Below are 21,590 nucleotides of genomic sequence, written 5' to 3' on the forward strand. Positions count from 1 at the left end.
CTGTTTTATTTGTCATCAAAACTTTTAAATAAATATTGACAAGAAAGTTTGGTTTTACTAGTTATGCTAGTCTTGACCTCTGGTCATGATAGGCTGAAATGCACGCAGCCCATCAGATGGATGGTGGATTCGGGCTGTGGCGACGTTCTCTGACAGATTGGAATAATATTTTACATTAGCTATGGCAGGCTTTGTTGTCCATCTGTGGTTTGATTCTGCTGTTTTCTGTTAGCTTTCTTTTTTGATATACTGAAATTTTTTTTTATTTTTCTCTTTATCAGCTTTCAATTATGCATTCTTTTATAATTCTTTTACTGGTTTTGAGTACGCATCCTTGATTTGTAAAAATTTGCCTTAAATTAGAACTTGTGTCTCTTCCCAAGTGATGCAAGAAATTTAAGAGCATTTAATTCCTTTCATCCTCCTCCTGACCTTTGTGCTATAGATGCCATTTTCTTTTACATACCATGGTTTCTGTTGAAAACTCAGTTCTTAGACTTGTTGCTTCTTTGAAAACAGTGAGTAGTTTTCGTCTGGGGGCCTTCATGATTTTTTGTTTTGTTTGGTTTTCAAAAGTTTGACACAGACCTGTATGTCCCAGTGTAATTTTCTTTATCCTGCATGGGAATCACTGAGTTTCTGGAATCTATGAATTGATTTCTTTAGTATAAGGTCAGTATAAACACTTTATAATTGTCTCTGAGACTAATCCTCCCATGAAAACCATATGCCTAACTCCAACATTGATAATTATAAAAGAAAAAAGATAAAGTGAGATTTAATCAAAAGTTGAAAACTTCTACTCTTCAAAGGACATCTTGAAAACATGAAAAGGGAAACCACAGGCTGGGATAAAATATTCCCAATACATATATCTGACAAAAGATTCGTATCTAGGATGTATAAAGAATTCCTACAGCTCCACAGTGAGACGACAAAGAACCCAACTTAAAAAAACAAGGAGAGATTTTGAGTCTACAAATGAACAATAAGCACATTAAAAAGTGTTCTACATCATTATTCATCATTGGAAATCCACCTGCAAACCCAGAGAGATACTACAACATGTTCAGCAGATTGGCTAAAATTAAAAGTCTATCACCAAACACTGCCTAGGCTATGGAGCTGCTTGGCCTTCCTATGTAGCTGGTAGGAGTGTGGAGTACTACCCCCACTGTGCCGGTAGCTTTGGTAGTTTCCTATGGATGTAAATTTTGTGCTTGAGGAGGTTATGTGGTTAATGATGAAGGGGCATGAAAAATCAAATGGAATTCTTTTAACACGGTGTCTCCCATTTATTCACCTGTACATGGATATCTGTGTTGCTTCCTTTTGGGGATCATTACACATAAAGCGGCTAGGAACGTGCGTTTACAAAGTTTGAATCAACGTATGATGAGGACTTTGAGAAATGGGAACTTCGTAGATGGCAGGTGGGGGTATAATGGGGTAATCACATTGATGAGCAGTTTTTCTAAAAATTGAACAAGTGAAAGAATTGTGGGAATACCTCAAACATTGACTAATGTTCTGTTCTTTAAAGGCTGAGGTTTGAGGTAACCTTGGAGAAAAACCCAGAATGCAGCTTTTCCTTTCTCTTTGCAGCTGCCAACTTCTAGAGAGATACTCAAGATACTTAATTGGTGTGGCCCAGGCACTAGCCAGTCAGAACTGGTGCCCGGCCTGGAGGCCCTCTACAGTACCTGGTGCTAACTCTGAGATTGCTGGACTAGACAGGGGTTCACACACTCCAAGAGATCCTGAGAAAGGGGCCAATGGCAGTAGTTCGTCCAGCCAGCATGAAAGTAATTTTGTATTTAAACAAGTAATACAGTATAACAATATAAGTTGTATATAACAAGTGGCACCAGCACTTTCTAGCTTAGTATCAGCCCTGGCCACCTCCTTCTAGTGTACTTGGGGAGTATGAAAAGCAGCATTCATCCAAGGTTTATCCTGAGGTTTACTCTCAGTTCTGGGCGTGTTTTTTCTGGGCCTCAGTGTTTTTCATTCTCATTGGGTACTGCTGATTCAAGACTGTGTTTATAGCAAATATGAATTTCCATCATTTATAGCTAGCAAATAACCTAAAAACTGGCCATTAGGTATTTCCATCTTTTAAGGGGCTTTACCAACCATCATGGCCTCCATTGCATGCTCACACCAGCTGCCATGTTGCCCATCCACCATCTTTACCCACTACCTGGGCACCATGCCCTAAATGCTCTTCTGTTTGTATTAACTCCCAAATTCTTTCTTTTTTGAATGGAAAAGTGTAATTCTCTTTGTTTCACCATTCCACTTCCCATCCATGCTTGTCAATCACTAACACATTTATTCAGTCAAGAAGAGTTGAGTTTCTTCTATAAACTTGGCACTGTGGAAAAATAAGTAAAACTACACTAGGTCCCTACCCTGATGAAGTTTATAGATTTGTCAGGGAAACACATGGTTAAGAGACAATTACACTAGAAATGCCTAATTGAAATTATGCAAAGTTAGGGAAAAAGAGAGGAAGAAGAGCACACATTAGGGGGATTAGAACTGTTGGGGGTGGGGAGGGGCAGTATGGCTTCCTGGAGGAAGGGATCATCATGCTGAGATCTGAAGAATGAATGGGAGGTGGTCTTAACTGGAACCCAAGCTTACTGACAGGCCCTTACTAAGCACATGAGAAGGCTGCCTACAGAGAGGGTTGAAATCTCTCTTTGTACACATAGATAAAATACCTTAATATATGAAACCAGTATCTAAGACAAGCTTATTTTGGACTCAACACTGTAGTGAGGTTATTCTGGATTGATGATTATTGTTATTTCTGGTTTCACTGTTCCCTTGTTGGAGTTACAGACTTATTGATGAGACAAAGACGCTCATAAATGAGCAAAGCAATCTAGCTCTATAGCCCAGGGACATTATTGTCAAAAGACACTTTAAAAAAAGAACAGTTCTCTTCCATGTTCTACTGTATGATTGGTGCTCCATTCTCCCTACTCCCCAACCATCCCTATCACTCAACACATGGAAACAACTTAGTTCCTTAGGGCTTTCTTTTTTCTTTTTTCTTTTTTTAATGGAGGCTATTATTTAAGGAAAAGGAGTTGAAAATCCCTTAGTAGGCTAAAATAATCCATTAAAGAATATGTAGGCCTATCTCTGCATTATTTTTTAAAAGGTAATGTATGTATAGGTTAGAGGAAAAACAGTCCAAAAAAATGTTGCTGAAAGTTTGGGAATCCTGAACACACTTGGGGTTTCTGGGTAATATGAAAACAGAGGAAATGAGCTGATCATTTGTGATGAGGTCAGTGGGTCAATGTTTCATCTGACTATATGACTGATTTTAAGGTGATACTTCTAATTACCTTACAGACCAACCAGGTCATCCTCGTAGAGCTGACCTAGACTGATAGGGCAGAGGAAGCCCTCATTCACTTTCAGAGGTTCTTAAAGTTTTAATTGCTTCCAGTCAGGTACCCTGGGCCTTGACTTATTTTTTCAGTGTGCTGTGTTTTACTTTGGGTGCTTTTGAGACGCCGGCGATTAAGCCTCTGTGGTACCCCACAACAAGACTGGCCATGATGCGTGGTGCCATACAGCCATGGCCTAATATGTAACCAGATTTCATTAAGATCAAATTGAAAACAGATCTTGCACTTAAATGTTGTGGAAATAAACAAAGACCACCCAAATGAGAACAAGCAGAGGTTCTTTATTCAGAGCTGGCTCTAGCAAGAGAGTCAGCCGCCATTGCTGGGTTTTGGCAAACTCAAGGGCACGCAGAGGTGTAAGCAGGAAAGCTCCATAATGGAAAAAGAAAAAGCTTTAAGTGCGCCCTGGCTGGAGGCTGGTTAGCCAGCCTAACTAGAAGTGGGGCATCCCAGGTTATTGGTTAGGGATGCAGGTTTGGCTTTTTCTGATTGATCCTAACTTGTGAGCAGGGATAAAAGTTAGGGAAATTGCCAGTCATAACAAAGAATAATGATGATAATTAAATCCTGACCACTCTGTGCCAATGTTAAAGGGGTTTTGGTTGGCTTTCTGGGTTGTTCTTAGAGACAGGGGTCTGATTACTCCAAGTCTGACTTATATATAGCCAGCTAATTTCCTGGGCTGGTTGCTGTGGTTGGTTTCCTGGGCTGGTTGCTGCAGACTGTGTGTGAGAATATTTATTATTATTATCATTATTATTATTATTATTATTGATGGTCTAGCCATTTTCTATTTGTATGTTCAGTCTCTTAGTATATTTATGAGGCATGCATCTTAGACACTTTAAATGTCTGTGTGTTTTCTTTACACTGGGGTTAAACTTCAGGCTTTTCCAAGTTTCCCAAGTTCCTTCTTATCACACGAATTAGGCTATGTTAAGAGGTTGGGGAAGAATGTTTGCAGTACAAAACTTTGTTTATCCTATTTGTACAGAGGAAAGCAGAGCCCATTAAACTATAGTAGGATATAACACAATGGGGAAGATTGGAACCCTGAAACTCAGCTGGTCACTGGATAGACCAGGCATTTCCAGGGAGCCAGGGATGAGAAGGAAGAGAAAGAAGGTTCAAGAATCCAACTTTGATAAAGATCTGGGATGAAGTCCAGTCTTAGAAGCAGAAGGAAAAAAAAAAATCAATGGTTACATTTATTTACTATCATTAAATATGCTTTCACTTCATGCTAAGGGTTATGTTAAACATCTTTCTTTCACTATTTTGAATATTCCTTATTAAAATCCTATGAAGTCTTTCCCTTTCTACAGATGGGAAAAATTATCCCTTTCTACAGATGGGAAAATTCGCTCAGTAGTGAAGAGTTCAGCTGGTACCGGAGACCAGCATGCTGATTCTTGAGTCAGATTTGGGTTTGAACCCTTTTCCCTGCCTCCTGAGCTCCTACCCCAAGTGGTCCAGCCTACGCCCTCAAGCTGTACCAGTCTCTTGGCCAGGAGGCAGCCCTTTTGGATGACTTAACAGCCAAGTGGCTTAAATTGTGATAATGGCCATCTTCCCCCAAATTTCTTCTTCCTTGAGCAGAAAGAACAAAGAAATTTCAAGTCCATCGCTTTTAAGCCAAGTAAGAAATTCCAGTCTCTCCCTCATTCCATCCATTTCTTCTATGAGAGGATGTCTCAAAGTCTTTCTCACTTGCTTGGGGAGGGGGTGTGAAGAAGTTCCGAGGGAGAAGAACATGAGAGGGGACTGGGCTGTTGGAGAAAGTCTTTGGCATCTGAATTGGACTTCCTCTGCTCCCCCCTTTCTGTTATGACTTTGTTAAATTATTATTTGCTAAGTGGAACACAAGTTGCCGGATGGTGATGGTTCCACAACAGAGCACAAGAGAAGTTCAAACAGAGAAGTTTACCCTCACAAGGAGAAGGAAATGCACAATACTTCTAGAGAAAGTACATGGCATGCCTTGAGGTGCTGCACGGGGAGGTCAAGACAGAGTGGGTAGAGAGTGGAGGGCGATGGGGGAGGGGGAGAGAGAGACAGAAACATAAGGAGAGGGTAAGGAGGGGATTAAGGAGGTCTAAGGAGGAATCTGGCATATGCCTTTATTAGGATCCATGGGTAGAATGATTTGGGTTTCCCAGGCTACGGCTGGATTGGTTGATTCAAATAACAAGAAAAGGCTTTTGGTAAAGCCCATGGGGGGCTTATCTAAGGGCTGCATAAGGCATATAGGTGCTGGCAAGTAGGGAAGATTGTTGATCACAGGGTGATTGTATCAGGCAGGAACTTCCATTTCCTTGTCACTCTGTAGGCTGCTTTCACGAAGGGTCTAGTGAAAGTCTCGAAGGTCTCTGCAGGCCACTTGGATGGATGCCAAGGCAGCAATACTTGACACTTCCCCTCTTTAGTCATGGGAAATACTAGGTGGAGTTAACTGATTGTGGTAAGGACTTTTTAGGCAACTCCTGGAAAGCTTGGGGTACAAGTTGTTGGGCCCAACTGTTGATAGCTCTGTTTAGACTGTGGATTACTTAGTGCCTGCTTCAATAGCTGTAATGAAGTTGCACAGATAGAGGTACATAGAGGTGGGCAGGGAGGAACGGTACCCTCTTTAATTCGGAAGCCTTAGTAATGACGGGATACCTGGACCACATCTTATGAAGTGTACTTAAGCCAGCAAAGCAGCCTGGAGAAAGTATGTGCAGCGCAAAGAAAGGAATGCCGACACATGGAGGGCTGCAAAAGCAGAGGGACTGCCCAGGTGGGAGGACTGTAGGCAGACAGGTGTGAATAGAGTCAAAAACACACTGTGGGTGGTAATATTAGACTAGAGGTCCTTAAACCTTCCCTACTTCAATTCAGGATTATTTGTAAAGAAGAGGGATGTTGAGGGTGCAGAGAAAGTCAGATGGTCCCAAGCATTGTCAAAGGAAGCTGCAGAGAGATTAGCACCAAACTGCAAGCTTCCCAGTAGCCATCAGCTCTCTACCTACACTAGCCAGTGTTTTAAGAGGCCAGAAGACTAGGGTAAATACTTTGTAACTGTCTCCGAGACCTGCCACCCTCCACCTTGAAATTCAGAAGTTCATCTCAAAATTGGAGAATTATAAACAAAAAACTGGGTGAACTTCCTAAGTAGAAGGCAAACCTTAAATAAAAACTTATTTTAGGTTTTGTCAAAAATCAATGATCCTTCTCTTCCTTGCCCTTTAAGACACTCACAAACACGTAGAAAGATTTCATGACAGACTGTGTCTTTGTAAACTCATTCTTTTTTTCTGTGATTTGACTATAAGTGAAGACAATAACCGTGCCTGGTCTGTTCACCATTGCCTATCCAACCAGTACCAAAGACTATGCTTGGAGTATTGGCAATTTGGGGAAAAATAAATTTGTGAAATATGTATGTTATATATATTTTAAAATATATATTTATAAATAAAGTTTTAAAATGTCAGGATAGTTTGTAATGTTTGTCAATATAAAATCTTTAGTGAAACTTGGGGCATCTTGGTGGCTCAGTCAGTTAAGCATCTGCTTTCGGCTCAGGTCATAATCCCTGGGTCCTGAGACCGAATCTCACATCGGGCTCCCTGCTCAGCAGAGAGCCTGCTTCTCCCTCTTCCTCTGCAGCTCCCCCTGCTTGTGCTCAAACGCTCTCTCTGTGAAATAAATAAATAAAATCTTAAAAAAATCTTTAGTGAAACTGTAAAAACAGGAATTCATCGGGGAGGGCTCAATTCTATCTTAATTCTTTAAAATAATGAAGACATGAAATAACTTGGCAATGTTGACTGGTGGAACACTGGCACTCTTTTTCATTTTATTTATTTATCCCTCTTTGCTTAAACTCTCTCACTCTAACATCATTTAATCATAATTAAGAACCCTTAGAACTTAGAGAAAATTAAACATGGCTGTTTCCAGAGATTTTTTTTTAAAAACTTCTGATATTAGAAGGGAACGGTGTGACTTAGGGCATCTCGAGCCATCATACACTCAGACCACCACCTGTTCAGCAGAGTTATCCATACAAGTGAACTTGGCTGGAAAAATAAAAAGTAGTATTTCTGTTTCTACTTGATCTAAAAAGTAAACAAAACTTGTGAAATACGCAGCTGAAAAGAAAAAAGCAATCTACCCGAAGAAACCCCCTGAAAACTTAAGGGTTGTTTATTTGTGTATTTGTAATATATACGTATTTCTGTATGTATGTATGTACGTATTTGTGAGTGTGTATATATAATTCCTGAATATAGTCGCTTTTTCCTTTAGGATCTTTGTTATGAAAGGAAATTTCTTAGTACTTAGTAGGTGACATTTCTGCACAGCTTATCTGTCAGTAGCCAATGCCGCCTTTGCTCAGAAATCTTTAGGTATTACAAGCAAAGAAGACTGCTTCCTGGGTGTCATAAAACCCATTTGCAGATGTGCTGTTTCCAGATGCCTTAGCTTAACCTGACTGCGCGGGGTCGTTCAGCGTGATGGACGGCACTCTGTGACATCTGCAGGCGGCGATGATTATCTGAAGTTACGGTCAAAGCCAAACCCCATACCAAAAAATGAGTAACTTGTATTCATGAAAGTGGTTTTATTTCTTGCACAAATGGCCAACAAGCTGTTATGTTAAAGGGTTTTGTGTATAAACTCATCAAGGGGAAAAGGTCACTTAAAAGAAAAAACCCCACCGACTTAGAACTAGGAGGGAGGAGCAAGAACTGAAATATAGTACCAAGCAGCTTTGGGATTTACATTCCATGCTAATGACTTCTACGGTGCTCCTTCTATCAATAGGGTTTCCAAAATTTAAATGATTACCTCTCAAAGTTTTAAGGAAAAGGTAGCTAGATGACCTGTTTGAAATGGGCAGAGAGAAATTTTATCATTCGTGATCTCTCAGTGATTGAGATTTAAGATTCTATGATTCAAACGAGCAAATCAGATTAGATTATGCTGTGTTTATCACACCTCTCAGCAAAAAACAGACTAGAGGCACTTAACTTTTTCTTTCCTCATCTTTTTCTCTGCCTAGGAGGAAAATTTTATAGCGAAAATGTATGGGCGAAGACATAAAGCTGCAGCCTAAGCAGACTGCAAGCTAGTTTGACCTTGACTTTTCATTTTAAATCAAGCTCACATCACTTGGATTCCAAAAAATACCAAATTGCAATTTTTTTCCTGCTCTTTACACTGAGTCACACATACATTTCTCAATGCTATCATTCCCTTGGGACACAAGGACAAGTATATATGTATTGCTGTTTCCTTCCTCAGTTGAGAACAAAATGGACAGCATTCTAATTGTGGAAAGACCAACACAAAATGTCACCAGAAATCCATTACTGAGGTGCTTTCAACCTCATGGGGCCAGTCAGGCACTTCTTCCCATTAACAAATAACCAGCTGGACAAAAAACACCAGGAAGAGAACCAGTGGACTTCACCAAACCAAGGTATACTGTATCAAAAACAACAATGGGACGTTTAATTAATACCTTCAGTTGATGATACCGCGTGAGGCAGAGATGAAGGACAGCGACCCTTCTGAATCACTGCCAAAAAATACAAAATAACAAAGAAGAAATTTGCTACAGGACCTTGAAAGATGTCTAGAACTTGAAAAGTCCTAGAATTTAATCTAAGATTTAATTTAATCCAACAACCTAATTTTTTTTAAAGTAGGTTCTATGCCCATGAGGAGCCCAATGTGGTGCCTGAAATCACAACCCTGAGATTGAGACCTGAGCTGAGACTAAAAGTCAGATGCTTAACTCACTGAGCCACCCAGGCACCCCAAGCAATCTAATTCTTGGTGGTATTAACAGTAACTGTTTTTATAAACGTGCAAAGCTAGCCATTCAAAGATCACTTTCACAGCATTGACTATGATACTGAAAGATATGGCCCAACCTGAATATCTACTAACAGAAGATAGGCCAAATAAATTATTGCATGGTTATCTGACAGAATAGCATAGTTATAAACGATAACGCAGAACTTTGTTTTTTAAAAGTACATTAGAAACTAAATGCATAAAAACTAGGTTACCAAGTAAAAAGTATGAAGAAAATTGTGAATCCACTTCTGTAAATATTTATCCTCTGTGCAAAACCATGGGGAGAATGGATTTTGACTTAAATAGTTCAGAGGAGAAACAGTCTAAGAACCCAGAACAAAATCTGTGTAGGATATGATATCCACAGAGAATAGAAGGAATTTGGCCAGCCCTTCACACCAAATACAAAAATCAGTCCTAGATTGATTGTGGATCTAAATACAAAAGATAAAACAATTAAGATTTTGGAAAAATAAGACAGAATATATTCTGGCCTGGGGTAAAGATTCCTTGGACAAACCACAAGAAGCACTTCTATAAAAGAAAAAAAGTAATTTGCATTACATTTAAAGAACTTTATCTAAAGTATTTATCAAAAAAATACCATTGAGGGGCATCTGGGTGGCTGAGTCGGTTAAGTGACTGCCTTCAGTCAGGTCACAATCCCAGGGTCCTGGGATCAAGGCCTGCATCAGGCTCCCTGCTCAGCAGGGGGCCTGCTTCTCCCTCTCCTGCTCCCCCTGCTTGTGCTCTCCTGTTCTCTCTGTCAAATAAATAAAATCTTAAAAAAAAAAAACAACAACAAACCATTGAGAGGGTGAAAATGCAACAACCCACAATGTGGGGTAGATATTCACAGAACATAAATAAGAGAAAGGACTAGGAACCAGAACATACAAAGGCACTCAATAGATCAGTAAGGGATAAAGCAGATTACCTAATAGAAGGTCAGGTGAAACACTTGAACAGGCAATTGGCAAAAAAAAAAAAAAAAAAAAAAAAAAAAAATCAAAACATAAGAAAATATACTCAGCTTCAACAGTTATGAAGGAAATTTAATTAATCCCTAATGAGATATTATTTCACACTGCCAGAATGACTAAACTAAAAAGATAGGTAATACTAAATTTTAGTACGGATAGAGAACAACTGGAAATTTCATGGACAGCCAGAAAGTACTTTCGAAACTGTCGATATTTACTAATGCTAAATATAGCCTATCCTATGAGGCAATGATGCACTTTTAGGTGTGCAACCAAAAGAAATGCATAAACTTATGCATCAGAAGGCTTGTGCTCAATGTTCCCAGTGGCACTACTCACGGTCCCAAACCGGAAGTGATCCGAATGTCCATTCATAGGACAATGGATAAATACTGCCATAGCTATACAACAAATCCGAGAAAGCAGTGAAAATAAATAAACATAATGATATAGGAAAAGCCTGAACATGATGTTGAGCAGAAGAAGCCAGACACAGAAGAACACAAATTGTAGGAGTCTGTTGAAGAAGAGTTCAGAAACAGGTGGAGAATATCTAGTGCTAATAGTCACTGGTTACCTGTTGAAGGACAATTACCTCCTTGAATAAGCTTGAGCAAGCATTCCAGTGCTGATAATATCTAATTTTTTTATTTGAATGCTGGTTACATGGATATATATCCATTTTGTTAAAAAACAAAACTGAGCCCTATACTTACACCGTCTGCACTTTCCTGGTATGTAACCTGTACTCCTCTAAAATGTTTATTTTAAAAAGTGTATGTAAAGCCTTAAAATGTTGCATTGGAATATTGCTTATGTATGGTTAATACTCAAGTATTAACTTAAGTACCGTTAAGCATTATTAGTCCTGAAACAGAGAATATAGCTTACATGTTAGGATACATTAAAGAAAGCAAATTCAACTCTTAAAAAAAAACAGAAATGTTTCTAACCACTCTATATTCTTCATACGGAGGAGCATGCCTACAATGAGATCTAATATATGTTCTCATTCTTGCCTTTTGTCAATTGGAAGCTTATTTGAATATTGTACAGCTCTCTACGCTTTTTCCCCCATAGATCTTTTTCTTTTCAAGGAAATATTTGACATTTAAGATGATTTCATAAGTTGGGAAATATCAGATGACAAAGCATTACCAAAGTAATATAAAGAGATTAATGTCTCTCACCACATCCTGGATTTCTTACACTTTTAGGTTTCTTTGCAGTTTTTAAGGGTGATGTCCTATCCCAGAGGCAGTGCCCGAAATCAGATACTCTGCTCAATGATTAGCTGCATTAATTACTGGCTTGTGTAGTAGGCCAATGGGCATCAGAGGAGGCTTTATGGTTTATCACATCAGGGGGCCAAATACTGGGGCAGTCTGAGAATGCAATTTTGCAAGATATTTCCAGCCAGTTGAGAGGGCCAATGACCTCGTTTATGACATATAAGAACAAAACTGCAGACAGGGATCTGTGGTTTGCCAAAACGAATAAATAATATTGTATTTCCAAAAGTGGCCAGTCGAATTTAGCCTTGTGGAGAAAATGATGGTGCTGAGGGAGAGACATTTCAAGTCATCTCTTCTTCTTTTGGCAAGATTTTCAGCTGTGAGCAATCAGGAAAGATGGTAGTCAAGCTAACATGTTTTGGTATAGCTAATTAGAATTATCTAGCAAGTTTTAATGGCCCATGAGGGGCAAATTTGTATTTCAGGAGTCTGCTGGTCTGGCAAACATTTTAAGTACAGACTCCTTCTTGACAGGAATTATTATATAAGAGAAAAAAAGTAAACCTTCAAGTAAACACAGACTCATGCTAAAGTTGTTTTTTTCAGGTCAGCAAGTAATTTCTTCACTTAGCCAGTGTCTCATGTTCCTTGGATACATAGGATTGTAACATACACAAGGACATGTAATACACATATCTTCAGGGTCTTCGAAGTCTAGATATATGGCCATGCTGTGAGGTTAATTACAATAGCTATTTTAAAAGTCATCTACTATGGTCCAGGTTTTTTTTTTTTTTAAGATTTTATTTATTTATTTGACAGAGAGCGAGCCTGCATGTGAGCACACAAGCAGGGGAGGAGCAGAGAGGAGGGAGAAGCAGGCTCACCGCTGAGCAAGGAGCCTGCCTCGGGACTCAATCCCAGGACCCTGAGATCATGACCGGTGCTGAAGGCAGACGCTTAACCGACTGAGCCACCCAGGTGCCCCAGTCCAGGTTCTTTATATACAGATTTCATTTAATTCTCAAACATCCCAGAAACTAGTGACAGTAGTGGGAACAGCTTTAAAATGATTGCTGCCCACTACTGAGTGCTTATGCTATGCCAGGCACTGCACTGAAGACATTAACACTCTGACAGGGTGATACCTATTTTCCAGAGGAGAATGTATTGGAACCCCAACATTAATGTGTTTAACTGCCACAAATTAAACCACAGACCCTTGGCAAAATGAGAGAGGAAGAAAGAGAAGCCAAGAGAAGGGGGGACGGGGAGGAGATGACTCTCCAAAGGGGGGTCACTTCGCTCTGCACGGACAGGAGGGTCTCTTGCCCAGGAGCTGGTGAAAGAGGAAGACGTCGACTTGCCATTTCTTCCCCCAGTCTGTTTTTTTTGTTCTCAGCAGCCAACAATCACACTGGGGTGAAGATCAGTCAAGTATGTACAGATTCATTTTTCCTCCTCACACACATGACCACTGAACACAAAAATTCTTAATTTACAACTGAAGAAGGAGAAATCTTTCTACGCCTGGCAATTGAAACAATTTTCATTTCAAGAATAATTTTAAATACCAATGAATTTTGCTATTTCTTACTTCAAAACTTCCCTATTAATCACTACTCCACTTCCAACCCACCCCTCCTCTCCAGCATGAAGATGCCACCCCACTCACTGTACTAGTTTTAGGGCTCAAGGGTAGAAAGTTACCAAGTGGTGACAGACTCTCACGGATGACGGACTTCAAGACCCCCGTGTACCACCCACTGCATGTCTAATACGAGGTCCTGCTCTCGTGGCACCGTCGCTAAGAGCAACATGAGGGCCGTGGTTCTCCAAGTAGCACACACCCTCAGTGCTTGCTGGAGAGGCGCATGCCTCATCTTACTACGTGCACAACAGGGGGAGGGGGCTGCTTAAGGAGCGCTCAGGGGACGCTGGTGCATGCGATAAAATGATGGCATTGTGAGGAACATGGAATTGATGACACCAGAATAAAGCTTGTTAAACTAAGAAAAGGATCTCATCACCTAAGGAATGCAAACATGTAATTTTGAGTACGCCCCCTTCAGACTATCATTGCAGGGCACTCCACAGAAATCGTCATTTTTCCTCCATACCTCCAGGGGGCGGTGTCTGAGCAGAATCTGCTACACAGTCTGCTTTTCTGAATATAACTAAAACAAATTTTCTTTCCATTCATCTACTGATACTATACGTTTATGACATTGTCATTAAAGCAATGGTGCTAAGGAAAAAATCCTTCTAATTTGATAAATCTTTCTTCCTCAAAAAAGTGTGAACCCAGGCATTAAAGAAAGGAGACAGGTCTCTGTTTTTCACCTGCTGTGTGTTGTAATACACTGAGCGGTCTTTAAAGGTGGTGGATAAACTGCAGTTTGGAGTCTGGCAGTGTGACCTGGAGTTTCTGCACCGCCCTCTAGTAGCTGTGCGACCTGGGGAGGTTACTAAACCTCTCTCTGCCCCTTTTGGCTCCATCATTCCAACCTCTGCCTTGGTCTTAGATGCCTCTCTGTGTATCCAAGTAAGGAAGTTTGCCACTGGGGCCTGTTGGAATAGTTGAGAATGATCGCATCTTGAGACCTTACTTTAATTTTACCTGGAAAGATAGATCTTTTTTTTTCCAGTAAGGTCACATACACAGGTTCTGGATATTAGGATATGAACGTATATTTCAGGGGGCCAGCTCTCAACTCACTATGCAGCTCCTGTTTGTAATAGGGCCTTTAAAAAAGTTTCATATGGATCGTCTCACTTAAAATTTTAATCATGAGGAATAGGAGGACATGGACACCAATAATCTAATAAAGACCATGAAACAGTTGTAAGCGAGAAGGGAAAAGGGGAGGGAGAATTTGCTTTATCTGTGGAGATGCGGAGAAAAGCTACATAGAAAAAGTAAAAAGCCTACATAGAACTTGAATGAAAGGTGAAATTTTGAACCTTAGATTTTTTCTCTCTTTTAACACCGATAATAATTCACATTATAGGCTTGCTCTGAGCATTTAGAGACAGAATCCATGTAAAGCAATTAATACATAGCCTCACATAGTTAGCAGTTAATACCCATTTATAATTATTAAATGTTGTTGCTTTTTCAAAACCTGCCAGATAAATCATCCAAATTGCTAACATTCCTTTTGCTGTGCTGAATGCTGAACCCAATAGACTTTTAAATGTTTTCCTCTTTTTTTCTTTCACACACAGATTTTGATGATTCCTTCTGAAAGGTGTCAATCATTTCACAAGATAAGCACAGAAGATAACATTATGCTAGAATATTCTGCCACCTGCAGGTAATCAAGAGCTGCTACAGTTTTCACAAAGACAGCTGCATCTGCTAATATTAATTAAATGGCTTTTGACGCAGGGGCTCTTGTTCTGAACCTAGGAGGCCTCCATAAATGCTTGTTTTCTTGTTAGTATATTATTGTCAGTGGCTGCTAGTAAAAAACACTCCTTTAAGACATTAAAAATATTTATGCTTTACTCCCATGCTAATTTTTGAATTTCAGAAAAGGCACGAACTCGGCTCTTAATGGACTGATCATCTAAATCGGTGGTTTTCAAAGTATTATTTCTGGATCAACAGCAGTACCTGGGCCTTGTTAGGAATGCACCACCCCAGCCTTGTGAATCAAATTCTGGGGATGGGGTTCAGAAATCTGTTCTGACAGTCTTGCCAGCTGGTTCTGATGCACGAAGTTCTAGAACCAGGCATCTGCATGTGTCGAAGTGGGGTTTCTATAGAGAGGGTGGAATGAGAGATAAAGGGATGCCGGGGAGCCCTTAGAGGGGAAGGGAGGAGGAGGCAGTAGAGAAAAGCCTGACCCAGCTGCCTGGCTTCATAAATGGGAAAACAGAAAATACTTGTTTCCGATAAAAATAGATCTCATGTATTAGCAACATTAGGACTTGCATACTTTTTTGTCTAGCTAGAGTTTTACTTTTCCTATCAAGACTTTAAAGGAAATGTTGGCTTATATTGTTTTCCATTTTCTCTGACGTTAAACTCATTTATGAGATTACACTAAATCTCTTAAATAACTGAAATTTCATTCACACACATAGCCAAAACCCAACCGGCAAACCCCTCGGAGTTAAAAAGACGTATTATTCCACCTTGCCTCATTGAAAGTCAGTAAAAAAAAATAAACGTAAGTAAATCACTATTATCAAATACATGAAAGTACACAAGATCGGGAGACTATTCTTATAATTTGCAAATGTGGATTTGAAATCGCGTCATGTCCTCTTACCTTGGGAGGAGGGAGGCGAGCCTCTTGAAGGGGTGCTGGAACCAACACTGTTTCTCAAACCTGGCTGAGCACTGGAATCGCCTGAGGGCCTTTAAAGGCTAGTGCAGGAAGGGGTCACAAGGAAAGCGCTCAGCATAAGGCTGCCGCTAGTAAAGCAGGGCGCTCCCCATTGGCCGGGGCTACTGCTGCGGGTAAGAGAGTCTTCCCTTCAGTGGCTGCAAGCCGGGCTGCACATTAACATCACCTGGAAAGCACGGGCACCCGGCCTGGCTTGAGGCTTTCTAATGTACTCGGTCTGGAGCAGGACCTGCACATTTTCTCACGCGCTCTCATGTGCAGCCAACGTGGAGAACAGAACAGCTGCCTTGTTTATTGGAAGACGAGTAAATTTAGAATCTTCTTCATAATGGGTCCACAATCTCATCAGGGAGACAGACAAAACCAGAATGGACCATGATAACAGTAGCCTAAGACTTGAGCGTTTAACTTTGTGCTGGATATCACATCTCTTTATGAGGTCACCTTTATTTATTATAATTTTTAAAGATTTTTATTTTATTTATTCAAGAGTGAAAGCGAGAGAGATCTCTGGGATAATGACTTGAGCGAAAGGCAAGATGTTTCACCGACTGAGCCACCCAGGCGCCCCTGGTGGACGCATTCTGAAAATGCACTCACTTCCCTCCTTGGAAACCCAGTGGCTCCCCACTGTCCGCAAATTAAGTCCAAGCTGCAAAAAATGCAGAACTCTAAAATTTGACTCAAACTACCCTTTTCCCCCTGATTTCTCAGCATTCTCTGACAGAAGTTCTAGCTTGTTTCAGCTGCACGGCATTGCTTTCTATCGCCTATTGCCTTGTACTTCCCAGCCCTGCATCTTTGTCCAATTACGATCTCCAAGCAGACTCTTCTCCCCTACCTTACCTTGTCCTGGGTCTGCCATCGTCCTCTCTCAAATGTCTTCTTCAGTTTGGCCTGATTGCTCCAGGAGCAGGTGTTTATCCACAGCATTTGAACACAGCGCCGCCATCTTCTACCCAATGGAGTGAAGTGGATAGGAATTCAAGCCTGGAAATCAGTCTCACCGGGCACTGGCGCATAGCCCTGGGCACTGGGTCCAACCTGCTCAGGCGCAGCGGCCCCACCTCTCCAGCGTCTTCACCCACGGCCACGCTTCCTCATCCATGGCACTTGAGTAAGTTCCACGTCGAGTCGGTCACGAATTGGTTTCTATGAGAAATAGGGGAATACCATGCATTTTATTTTATGGTTTTTATTGCACGCCTGTTTCACTTGAACTTGTATGTGTATCTTCTAAAAACTTGTCCCCGCCCTTACTGAAGCTGACTTTCCCCTCCCCCTGCCTCCCCTCCCACCCCCTCGCTCAGCTCTTGAAAGCCCACTTCTGGTTTCTTCTCTCTTTATCTCTGCCCATATTTTATAGGCCTCAGCCTCAGTGATGCGGAGCTGCTCCCTCTTGCATGCATCCAAGCAGTTCTGGCCTTACGGCCCATTTCTATGAAACAAGGGATTCTTTGGTATCTTAGAAATAATGGAGAAATCAACATTTTTTTTGGTATCAGTGATAGTAATAGTACCCACTTTATGGTGTTATCAAGAGCTGTGATACCTAGAACACAGAGCTGTAGCATCTAAAATATAATATACAATATATTCACCTGGATTGTTAATTAGGTAAATTAGCAATACAAGGCAGAAGGTAGACTTCAACTTCAGTATTTTCATGGAATGCCCATTAAAAAGGGGGGGGGGCGGCTGGGTGGTCCCAAAAGACAACAGAACCCAGGCTGAGAAATTTAGGGGCACCTGGGTAGCTCAGTCGATTAAGTATCTGCCTTTGGCTCAGGTCATGATCTCAGGGTCCTGGGATCAAAGCCTCGCATGGGACTCCTTGCTCAGCAGCCAGCCTGCTTCTCCCTCTCCCTCTGCCTCTCTCCCTGCTTGTGCGCTCTCTTTCGGTCAAATAAATAAATAAAAATCTTTAAAAGAAAAGAATGTTTCCAGTAGTAGTGCGTTTTCTTACTAAAAATGCAACCATAGAATTTTTAAACTGAAAGAGACTTCAGGGTTTATTTGTCCATTAGTTTCAAGCTAGTGGTCCAGGAGCCAGACAGAGTCCAAGGTATGTTTGGTTTGGTTTGGTCCCAAGGGTGTGTCTTACCTTTGCTTTTCCGTTAGGTTTGAGCTGGAACATGCAATCTCTGATTTGGAGCTTGTTCTCCTGGTATGTCAGTTAAACTCTGTGAAATGGCCAGGTGGAGCTCAGAGACAAGAAGAACCCTTTGCTAAATAAACTTCAAGCAAAGTTCTGACCAAAGAAGTGTTACTGGGAATGTTTTATCCTATCCCAAGTTATATTTCAAAGGGTAGTCTTTTTTTTTTTTTTTCTTTTTTCTTTTTAACAGCCCCGAGTCTTGTGTAACTGTGGTCAGTGAGAACTCGCACTCTAAATAACATGCATGCCAACCGAGAACCAACTCTCTTAAAAACCCGAGGATTTGAGTCTTGGAAGTTGGTCATGTGTTGTCTGAGCCGGACTTCTGCCATATATAACCCTCCATCCTTTGTCTGCAGTGCACTTAACAGTAAATGCAGAGATCCCCACGCCACTTTGTAATTATGCCAATTGATTAACACCGGCAAGTATTATCATTGCCCCAAAAAAGGGCTGTCTTTTCCACAAGAATTTCCTATGTTTTCAAAGATGTAAAGCATAGAAGACGTGGCATGAATATGATGAAATGCAGTTTTTTGGGCTGCCTTCTTTCCTGAGCCTTTGCCACACCTTGTCCTCTTCCTGTTCATAAGCAAGCCACAGACTAATTGGCCAAAATTTGCATATAACCCTTCATTTCAGAGCACAAAGTACTTTGAAGGGGGAAAAAAATAATCATCCACATTTTTTAAATTGAAAGCACTTTCTTAATGATTTTTCCATGGTCAGGGGTTGAAAACCCACAACTTAGTTATTCATGTGGAGCAAAGTAAAAAAAAAAAAAAATTTTTTTTTAAAGATTTTATTTATTTGAAAGAGCACAGGAGCACAAGGGGGGAGGGGCAGAGGGAGAGGGATAGGCAGACCCCCTGCTGAGCAGGGAGCCCTAAGTGGAGACAGGGGCAGATCCCAGGACCAGGGGATCATGACCTGAGCCCTAGGCAGAAGCTTAATGACTGAGCCACCCAGATGCCCCTAAATTTCTCAGCCTGGGTTCTGTTGTCTTTGGGGGCCAGACAATCAGTGCATCGTTGGGACTGTCCTGTGCCTTGTAGGACATACAGCAGCATAATGCTCTTTACTCACTGGATGCCAGGAGCACCAACACCCCCAGTCCTGACAACCAGAAATAGCTCGTCATTGCCAAATGTGCCCCGGGAAGATCTCCCTCAATTGAGAACCTCTGATGGATATCACTCTTAATTTTGCTTTCCCGTTTGTCACCCCACCCTCCCTAGGAAGCACAGCTGATAGAGGCATAAAATTTGGCGATAGGTGAATTAAAGCAATTAAATGAAACATATTTTGATCTTTTTAAGCTAAAAGTTTAAAAACACTAAAATGAGCTTTCCAACAGATGTAAATTGATGAGAAAATTTATTAAACTTATATTCATCCTAAATATTCATAAGAGCTGAAAGGACAAAGTAAGGGTAAAGAAAATATTTTGAAACTTGGAAATTACGTCTCTAAAGGACATAATAGTTCTTTTTAATGTTACTATGATATTAGTATAGCATGGGGCATGTGAGTAACAACACATCCTTTCTGCCTCGCCTAGAGCAATTACAGGAGAACGTCTAAACATTAAATCTAGAAAAGGTTTCTAAGCATGATATAGGAAGTGGTAACTAATAAGATGCAGAAAGGGAATATAAAAGTGACAAAGACTATGTATATTTTTTCTTTTACAACGACTTTTTTTTTGGACTAAGCAGAAAGAAATTCATCTCTGAGTTTTCTCAAGGCTAGTACAAAGAAGGCACAGAAAGAAGTAGTTTCGGTTCTTGTTTGCCGTGTTTCATCATGTTTCCACATGTAGGAGTTGTATTTTGGACATCATTTTCATAGAGTAGCTATCTACACATTTAGGCTAGAGAGGTGTGAAAGGTAATGATTCTGGAATCAAGACACTGTCCCAAGGACAGAAACTTAGAAAATGCTTTGTCCAGCAGTTCTTACCCTTGGCTGTGGATTTCACATACTTAAGGAGTTTTTTAAAAATAGATAGGCGTCCAGGCCCCACGGACAGTTATTCTGACTTAATTAGTATGGGAGGAGGCTTCACCATTACTTGTGAACACTCCTTCGATCACGCTAATGTTAGGAACCACTGGTCGAACCCATGGGTTGCAAATGTAAGTCACAACAGGGACCAGGAAAGTAATACAAATTAATTAGTGGTCCCAGTCTAAGAAAACAGGCCTGGGTGGGGACTGTGGTAGACTGGAGACTCTATACTCTGTCCAAAAACATTCTTTTGCACAGTTGTAGCCATCTGGAAATGCTGTCCTGATTTTTATTAGAAACCAGACATCTAGGTATTTTAGAGAAATTTCTCCAACTTTTTGGAATACCATAAAGGGGCCAAATGAAACATATCTGTGGGCTGCCAGTTTGCAACTCTAAATCCAGTCCGCTTTGTTTATTTCACCAATGAAGAAGCTGAGAATCAGAAATGACACAGGTGCTCACGCTGATAGAATTCGTGGCAGAGCCTGACTTCAGTTGCTGTGTTTGGTTTCTCCAATGATCCCACATTGCTATGTTACAGCTGTTCATGATAATGAGAGCATTTATTAAGTACCTACAGTGTGCCAGGCACTGTGCTAAGTGAAACCCTCATACATCTTTTTAAAACCTCTTGGAATTTATGGAATGAGAATTAATAGTATCCTCATTTTACAGAGGAGGGAAGCAGAGCTGAGAGACCTTGACCACAGAAGTCCAGGAGAGCCCAGCGCTGCATTCAAGTTCACCTGATTGCAAAGCTTCCTCTGTTAACTCTTTGCACCCTGTTTTCCAGAATGTTTCTTTCCACGTTGCGAAAAGGAGTCTCTCTGGGTTGCATTTGGAAGATAGGCACCCAGCTCTGGTTCTGGGGGCATACAGCAAGGTCCCTCCCCGCAGTGCTCTTCCTGTGCTGTGCCCATCTTTCGTGTTTATTATTAAAGTTGACCCTGCTTGAGGTCTGAGGTCAGCTTTTCACCGGGTCTGCGGGAAGCTTAGGAAAAATGACAGCCCTAATGAAATGCACTCGAAGAGAGACCTTGTCAAACTCGCTGCAGTTATGCACGATTTGCCTGTTTTAGAAGAAATGGAATACATTGAACACTGGCCTCCCTGTCCCTCCCTGCACTGTCAGCCAGACTATATACAGAGACAAAAGCCTCCACTGAAAGGCACCATAAGGACAGACCTGCTTTGCAATGGGGAAAAAAGATGTGTTTGAGAAGAATGCAGAAGAAGAATGCAGATGCTTTACCCCTGCAAGCCGGTCAGAGTCCGAGAGCATATCCGCGTCACTGACTCAACGTTTGCTTCCCTCTCTCTTCTTTCCGACCTCCATCCAACACTATTCCAAACTGACAGTACCCAAGTGGACAAATATCCTGCAGACTTTCTCCACATTTTAGATGGGGACTAAAATATTCATCATCCTCACCTCTAGGTATGAGAGTTCAAATTTTTTTTAATAATAATATTTTTTATTATATTATGTTAGTCACCATACAGTACATCCCTAGTTTTTGATGTAAAGTTTCATGATTCATTTGTTGCGTATAACACCC

At 40.9% G+C, this 21,590-nt stretch overlaps 1 long non-coding RNA gene across 1 annotated transcript in view; it reads right to left on the reverse strand.

Annotated features, from left to right (window-relative positions):
- The window catches only part of LOC125283755 (uncharacterized), a 535,062-nt gene that overhangs the window by 133,736 nt on the left and 379,736 nt on the right, over window positions 1–21,590 (reverse strand). The window contains exon 7 of the long non-coding RNA XR_007191731.2: window positions 16,707–17,012. This is a non-coding gene — a long non-coding RNA (uncharacterized LOC125283755). The remainder of the gene's footprint in view (window positions 1–16,706; window positions 17,013–21,590) is intronic.

This window comes from Ursus arctos, unplaced genomic scaffold, assembly GCF_023065955.2.
Source record: "Ursus arctos isolate Adak ecotype North America unplaced genomic scaffold, UrsArc2.0 scaffold_14, whole genome shotgun sequence".
NCBI lineage: Eukaryota > Metazoa > Chordata > Mammalia > Carnivora > Ursidae > Ursus > Ursus arctos.